General features: G+C 41.5%; 1 pseudogene; it reads left to right on the top strand.

The window, feature by feature from the left end:
- Positions 1 to 4,595: 4,595 nt before the first annotated feature.
- On the top strand, positions 4,596 to 5,250 carry LOC108635024 (annotated as a pseudogene).
- The last annotated feature ends 2,370 nt before the right edge of the window (positions 5,251 to 7,620 follow it).

Below are 7,620 nucleotides of genomic sequence, written 5' to 3'. Positions count from 1 at the left end.
GAGGCAGTGGTCCTGCAGCACGTGGTCTGACAGCTGATAGGGCGACAGCAAGGCTGGCAGCAGCTGGACCCACCGCAGGCGGGCTGACAGCAGGTGGTCACACAGGTAGGTTTGGAGCAGGTGGTCCTACAGCAGGTGTGTTCACTAGTCTGATAGCAAGTTGGGGGGCAGCAAGGCCGACAGCAGCTGACTCACAGCAGGTGGGCTGGCAGCACGGGGAGCAGCAGGAGTGAGTCATTTTGTCAGTGGTGGAGTGTGGACTCCTGTTCAGAAGTGAGTTTCTCAGATTCTCATGACTACTTCTGTTCTGAGGCTTTTTATACACTGGACCCCAGTGTTGGGACCAATAAGCAAGACTTTCCTTGTGTATGTCGATTTTGTAGTCAGTGGGAAATTATCCAAGAGGAAATGATTTCTTTAGTTTTTGAGGCCTATTTAAATTAGTGTTTGATCTTCTTTTTAATTAGGAGTAGCACTTAAGAACCATTCCCAGAAGTGAAGAAGAATAAGGAATCATCGCAGCAGCATCTCTGGTCATGTGACATCATCAGGTCATGGGATAGTTCTTCCTGCCTTGGCCAGGGTCAGAACAGTCACCTTTTCTTTGTTCCTTTGACTGTGCTTAGGTTGAGACTTGCTGGATGCTGATGCATTCTGTGGTGAATGAAGCCTGCTAAAGTCCAAGTCTGATCTCAGACAAAGTCTGAGATTCAAGATAATCACGTGTATCTATATACATGTCTTCTTTTTTTTAAATTTTTTAAATTTAAATTTATTTATTTTAATTGGAGGTTAATTGATTTACAATATTTTATTGATTTTGCCATACATCAACATAAATCTGCCACAGGTATACACGTGTTCCCCATCCTGAACGCCCTTCCTACCTCCCTCCCCGTACCATCCCTCTGGGTTGTCTCTGTGCCAGGACTTGGAAGCAACCTAGATGTCCATCAGCAGATGAATGGATAAGAAAGCTGTGGTACAAATACACAATGGAATATTACGCAGCCATTAAGAAGAACACATTTGAATCCGTTCTAATGAGGTGGATGAAACTGGAGCCTATTATGCAGCGTGAAGTAATCCAGAAAGAAAAACACCAATACAGTATTCTAACGCATATATATGGAATTTAGAGAGATGGTAACGATAACCCTGTATGTGAGACAGCAAAAGAGACACAGATGTATAGAACAGTCTTTTGGACTCTGTGGGAGAGGGAGAGGGTGGGATGATTTGGGAGAATGGCATTGAAACATGTATATACATGTCTTTCAAATCAGTAGTGACTGACCTAAAATGTTTCCCAGCTTCATTAGGTACATTTAGGTAGAAGGTGTTGACAGGTTGTTCTTCACTAACTTTTCAGCACCAAAGCTGGAATGCAGGCAAAAGCTGTACCCTGTTTTCAGGCAACATCAATGCATTAATGTCCCATAACTATTTTTAGCTGATCAATCACCTTTGGTGAGACATCACAACTTGCACATGCTTTCTTTTATAATTTGTGACAAATAGGTAGATAGGATGGTTAATTGATAGATTTATATATTTCAATAGATGTGAAATGTGTCAGCCATAATTTCTTAGAGTTTTTCCTGTCCTCTCTTTCAGGTACACATGTAAGAGTGTAACTGCCATGCCATAGGGAAAGTATACAATCAACAGCGGTGGAAACAATGCAAGTGTTTCAATATTTCTCTACAGCAGTGTCATGTACTCTCCTGCTATGAGACTCCTGAATTCTCCTGGTATGTATCTATCCTTGGTTGTTTGTTTTAAATTGAGCTGTAATTGACATGGCCTTATGTTGTTTATAGGTGTTCCACATAATAATTTGATATTTGTAGATGTTGCAGAGTTATCACTGTAGAAGTCTAGTTAACGCTAACATCTGTCACAACTGATAGTTACAAAGTCTTTTTTCTTGCATGAGAGCTTTTAAAATCTACTTTTCTAGCAACTTTCAAAGATTTCAGTATTCTTAACTCTGGTCATTATGCTGTACATTACATTCCCCATGCGTTTATTTTATAAGCGGAAGCCTGTACCTTGTGATCCCATTTACCTATTTCACCCACCCCACCTCCAACTCTGGCTACCATTGATATGTTCTATCTGTGAGCTCAGTTTTGCAAAAACTTTTTTTAAGATTCCATGTATAAGTGAGATCACATGCTTATTTCATTTAGCTTAATGTCCTCAAGGTCCATTCACATTGTCGTAAATGGGAAGATATCCTCTATTCATCATTGAATAACATTCAATTATATAAGATGTTCCATGTTTTTTTATCCATTCATCCATTAACAGACACTTTTAGTTGTTTCCATGTCTTGGCTTGTGTAAACAGTGCTATCATGAACATGTGGCTGCATAAATCTTTTTGAGTCAGTGTTTTTGTTTTCTTTAGATAAATGCCAAGAAGTAGAATATTTAGATTATTTCTAGTCTCCCCATGTCCCATTTTTCACTTCTGAGGAATCTCCATACCCATACTGTTTTTCATAGTGGCTGCACCATTCACATTTCAACTAACAGGGCAAGGGGTTCCCTTTTTCCATATTCTCATTAAAACTTTGTATGTCACCTTTTTATGATAGCCATGCTAAAACCAGTATGAACTGATATCTCATTGCGGTTTTGACTTGCATTCCTGTTGATTAGTGATATTAACACCTTTTTCATGTATCTGATGGCCATTTGCATGTCTTCTTTGGAAAAGTATCTCTTTAGAACCTCTGCCCATTTTAAATGAGATTGTTTCATTTTTCCTATGGACTCATGTGAGTTATGAGTGATGTGAGTTATTGAGTTACACATTTGAATATCAACCATTTGTGAAATATGATTTGAAAATATTTTCTCTGAATTCAGTAGGTTTCCTTTCATTTTTGTTGATAGTTTCCTTTCCAGGCATAAACTCTTTAATTAGTCCCACTTTTAGATCTGTTGCCTTTACTTTTGGTGTCAAATCCAAAAAGTCTACCCTGAGACCAATGTCAAGCAGCTCACTATCTATTTTCTCTTCCAGGGTTTTTATTAGCCAGGATCTTAAGTTCAAGTTTTTAATCCATTTTGAGTTACCTATTTCACCCACCCCACCTCCCACTTCTGGCTACCACTGATCTGTTCTATCTATGAGCTCAGTTTTAGAAAAAATTTTAAGATTCCATGTATAAGTGAGATCACACGGTATTTGTCTCTCTCTAGATCATTTCATTTGGCTTACTGTCCTCAAGGCCCATCCGCATGGTCGTAAACAGGGAGATATCCTCAGGAAGAGTCCATTGAGTCTGAGGAGTCCAGTTTCATTCTTTTGCACATGGCTGCCCAGTTTTCCCGCCACAATTTATTTAAAAGATTGCAATTCCTTGTTGCATTAATATATTCTTGGCTCCTTTGGAATAAATTAGTAGGCCATAGAATGTGTGGACTTATTCCTGGCCTCTTTATTCGATTCCACTGATCTAGGTGCCGGTTTTTTTCCAATCCACACTGTTTTGTTAGTATAGCTCTGTAATACTGTTTGGAATCAAGGAAATGATGCTTCCAGCTGTGTTCTTCTTTATCACTATTGCTTTGGCTATTTTGTGGTTCCATACACATTTTAATTGTTTTCCTTCTTTCTGCCAATGGAACTACATTATCAATTTATCCATTCTACACTATCATTTTATCATTTCTACTGCTATTGACTGTATGTTTTCCCATTTCATGGGAATCATACTCTAGCACATATATCTAAAAGAGAGAAAATGAGGCCTAAAAGCTTTAAGAAATTGTGGCTGAGATTCCACATTTGTTGGAATATGTAAATTTACAGATTCAAACATGCCTTAGTTATTCTCCTATCTAACCCGCTTGTCACAAATTATAGAAGAAAGTATATGCAAGTTGGGATGTCTCACCAGAGGTCATTAGCCTAACTAGAAAATAGCACTGAAGCAGTAAGGAAGGGATGCTGTTTGAAAATAGGATTCAGCTTTGCCTCTGTTCCAGTTTTGGTGCTGATTTTCATTTGAAAAACACTGTGGCAACCATCCTCCACTCAGATGACCCTGATAAAACTGGGAAACATTTCAAACCAGTTGTCAAATGTAGATATATATATATATATATATATATATATATATATAGATAGATACATGTGGAAGTCTTAACTCTGACTTTGTCGGAGATCAGCCTTGAACTCAAGCAGGCTTCATTCATCACAGAATGCATCAGCATCCCGACCCTTTCGAGGCACGTCTCAATCTAAGTAGAGCCAAAGGAGCAAAGCTGAGAAGGGAGAACAGTTCTGCCCTTCACAGAGCCAGCAGGAACTACCCATGACCAGATGAGGTCACATGACCAGAAATGCTGCTGGTGATGATTCCTGATCTTTTCACTTCTACGAAAGATTCTTAAGTACTAGACCCACTTAAGGAAAAGATCAAACACTAATTTACAGAGGCCTCTATAAAACACTAAGAAAGCACTTCCTCCATGACAATTATCCAAAACTACAACAATAACATAAATAACAACCAGGAAAGTCCTGCTTATTGGTCCCAACATTGGGGTCCAGGATATAAAAGCCAGAACAGGAGGAGTCCTCAGAATCTGAGAAACTCAGCTCTGAGCCGGAGTCCACCCTCCACCACTGACACAATGACCCACTCGTGCTGCTCCCCGCGCTGTCAGCCCACCTGCTGCAGGACCACCTGCTGTGAGTCCAGCTGCTGCCAGCCTGCTGCCCCCGCACGTGCTGTCAAACCACCTGCTGCAGGACCACCTGCTACAAACCTACCTGTGTGACCAGCTGCTGCCAGCCCACCTGTTGCAGCAAACCCTGCTGTCAGCCCACCTGCTGTGAGTCCATCTGCTGCCAGCCCTCTTGCCCTCCAACTTGCTATCAAACTAGTGAAACCACCTGCTGTAGGACACCTGCACAAGCCTACTTGTGTGACCACCTGCTGTCAGCCCACCTGCTGTGGGTCCAGCAGCTGTGGACAAACCTTCAGTGGGTCCAGCTGCGGCCAGCCTTGCTGCCAGTCGGTGTACTGTGCCCCTGTGTACTGCCACAGAATCTGCTACCACCCCACGTGCTGCTGCCTGCCTGGGTGCCAAGCCCAGGAATGTGGGTCCAGCTGCTGCCAGCCTTGGCAGCCGCCCTGTGTGCTGTCAGACCACCTGCTGCCGCCCCAGCTGTGTGTCTACCTGCTGTCGGCCTTCCTGTTGCTGATCACCTCACCAAAGAACCCCTGTCTCCTAGCAACACTTTATAGCAACTGAGTTGCTACTTGGGGACAAAAAATGATTTCTGAGACTTTGCTGACAACTGGTATGCTCTACCAGAATTTGTTAACCCATCTGCCTCTTTAAAAGCTTATAAATCAGCTTGATAGAGTGCAGAGGGTTTCCCCCAGTTGTCTTTCTCTGGTGTAAGAGGATCATGTGCCAGGCATCTTTGATAAGGAATTATGTCTCGATTTTGGTTTTGAAAATAAGACTGACCACGTTGTACTTCTAAGTAACTTAGGAAAACAAGTCCTCATAATGTTTCATTAGGTTTCTGCAGCTTATCATAATTAACATAATCATACGTTTCTCTATCATATTCCCATGGCTCTTGTGACCTGCGTTTTCCTTTTATGGTACCTTTGAATTGTCTTCCTAGAGGCAGTGGTCTTGCCTGTGTGGTTCTCAATAAATTCTTTGGCCATAATCTTCCTACATTGTGTTTGATTTTTACATGGCATTCCTGATATAGAGATTTAAGTACATGCTACATACTATATGCATTATCCATTATGAGTATCATGTTAGCTCTCAGAATCAATTATTATTAGCTCATTAAGTAAATTGTGTAGTATGCTTTAGCCTAACAATGAACACACTCTTCTAGGATAGAGTCTTCCGTCCCTGCTCACAGGTGTTTACCTTTACATCCCAAGGAAACCGATGCTTGCACCTCAGTGACTAAGCTGTAGTTGTTGTCTTTGTTTATGTACGGTTGCTGGGCATGGACACACCCTAAGATATGCCAAGGAAATTACGTTCAGACTATTTCTCCCTACTCTCTACCTCTTCTTGATAACCATCCCTCAGCAATTAGTAAACTGTAAAAGAACCCCTGTCCCCACACAACACCTTATGTTAACTGACTTGCTACTGAGGACAAAAAATAACTCCTTAGACTTTGCTGACTAGTATGCTAGTCAGCAACTAGTATGCTCCACCAGAATTTGTTACAAATCTCTCTTAAAAAAACTTGTGAATCAGCTTGATGGAGTTCAAAGAGCTTCCCACCGGTCTACCTACATGAGGAATGCAAACTGATCAGATGATGAACATGACTGAGTGACTGAACTGAACTGATATTCCTTCAAAGAGATGTGACTTTCACAGTGTTAAAGCCTTCAATCCTGGGTGGGAAGCACAGATTCCCAAGAATGTTACCTTGAGTTCAGTTGAGAGGATTCACTCCTACATCACTTTCTGAAACCATGTGTACTACCTCTGTGGATATATTTGGTCCTACCTAAGAGGAATCAGGTAATGGTCTTTGGGTCAAGATATACACTACATCCAGAAGACACAATATCAAAACCATGTGTTGTCACCTCTAAGTTGGTTCTTTGCTCCACATTTGCAAGACCACTCCAATTGTCCATGGGGCCAGTCATCTCTGTCATGTGATGTATGGTAGAACAGGTAGCTCTCATGTTTGTGTGCCTGTTGTTGGTCTTGTTCTTCAAAAAGTGGGTCTCTTGGTCCAAACTGATGCTATTCAGAATCCTATGCCAATACTACTCTAGCCAACAGTACAGCTGATAGGGATGAGAAATCCATGTTTAGAACATGCAGTCCTAGAAAGGAGAACCTGTCTCTTTTCCTACTAGTCTGAGAGGATAACTTGCTTTGGGTGGCGTGGTTAATGAGTTATGACGCTAGCGCATCGGTGCTCAGCAACATTCTCTGCCTTTCTGACTGGCAGCACATAGAGCAGGGGCAGCCATGGTGAGAAGGAGCCTAAGCTATTGGGTTCACACGAGTCCTCTATCACTGCCAGTGGAAGCTTTGTTCATGCTCCCTTGTGCAAATACTGATGCACCCCAAGACAGAGATGGGATGAGCTGTTCCAACATTTGTAGTTGTCTAGTGCCTTCTCTATCATGAACACTCTGAAGATCATTGATGTGGGACACAAGTGGGAAATACTTTCTGTCCTCAACCCGTCTTTATATAATAATTATTCTCCAAGTCTCCTTATGTTCCAGCCTTGCTTCTCCCAAGCTCAATCCAGTCAGGGCTTTCACCGCTTGTAAACAGCCAGCGAACATCACTGTGAGGCCACTTTTCCTCAAAATAAATATGTCGTGCCCATGTGTACTGTTGATTGTTCAGAGTAACTGTTTTCTCTTTCCACTGCCTTTGAAGAGCAAAAGTGTTATCTGTAGTACTCAAAATTCTCCACCTGGTATAAAAACTTCTGTGGGGCTATGGACTGGTGAAACTTAAGGTATTGCATGTTTATATATTATGATCAATTAGATTTTGCAAGGATCAAATGCAATTATTACCTGTGTATTCTTTAGTCATTGAGGGCAGAACAAAACTCTACTGTTCTCC

Source organism: Capra hircus, unplaced genomic scaffold, assembly GCF_001704415.2.
Source record: "Capra hircus breed San Clemente unplaced genomic scaffold, ASM170441v1, whole genome shotgun sequence".
NCBI classification, from domain to species: domain Eukaryota; kingdom Metazoa; phylum Chordata; class Mammalia; order Artiodactyla; family Bovidae; genus Capra; species Capra hircus.
Note: the sequence above shows the minus strand (reverse complement) of the source record. Positions and strands in the feature narration are given on the sequence as shown.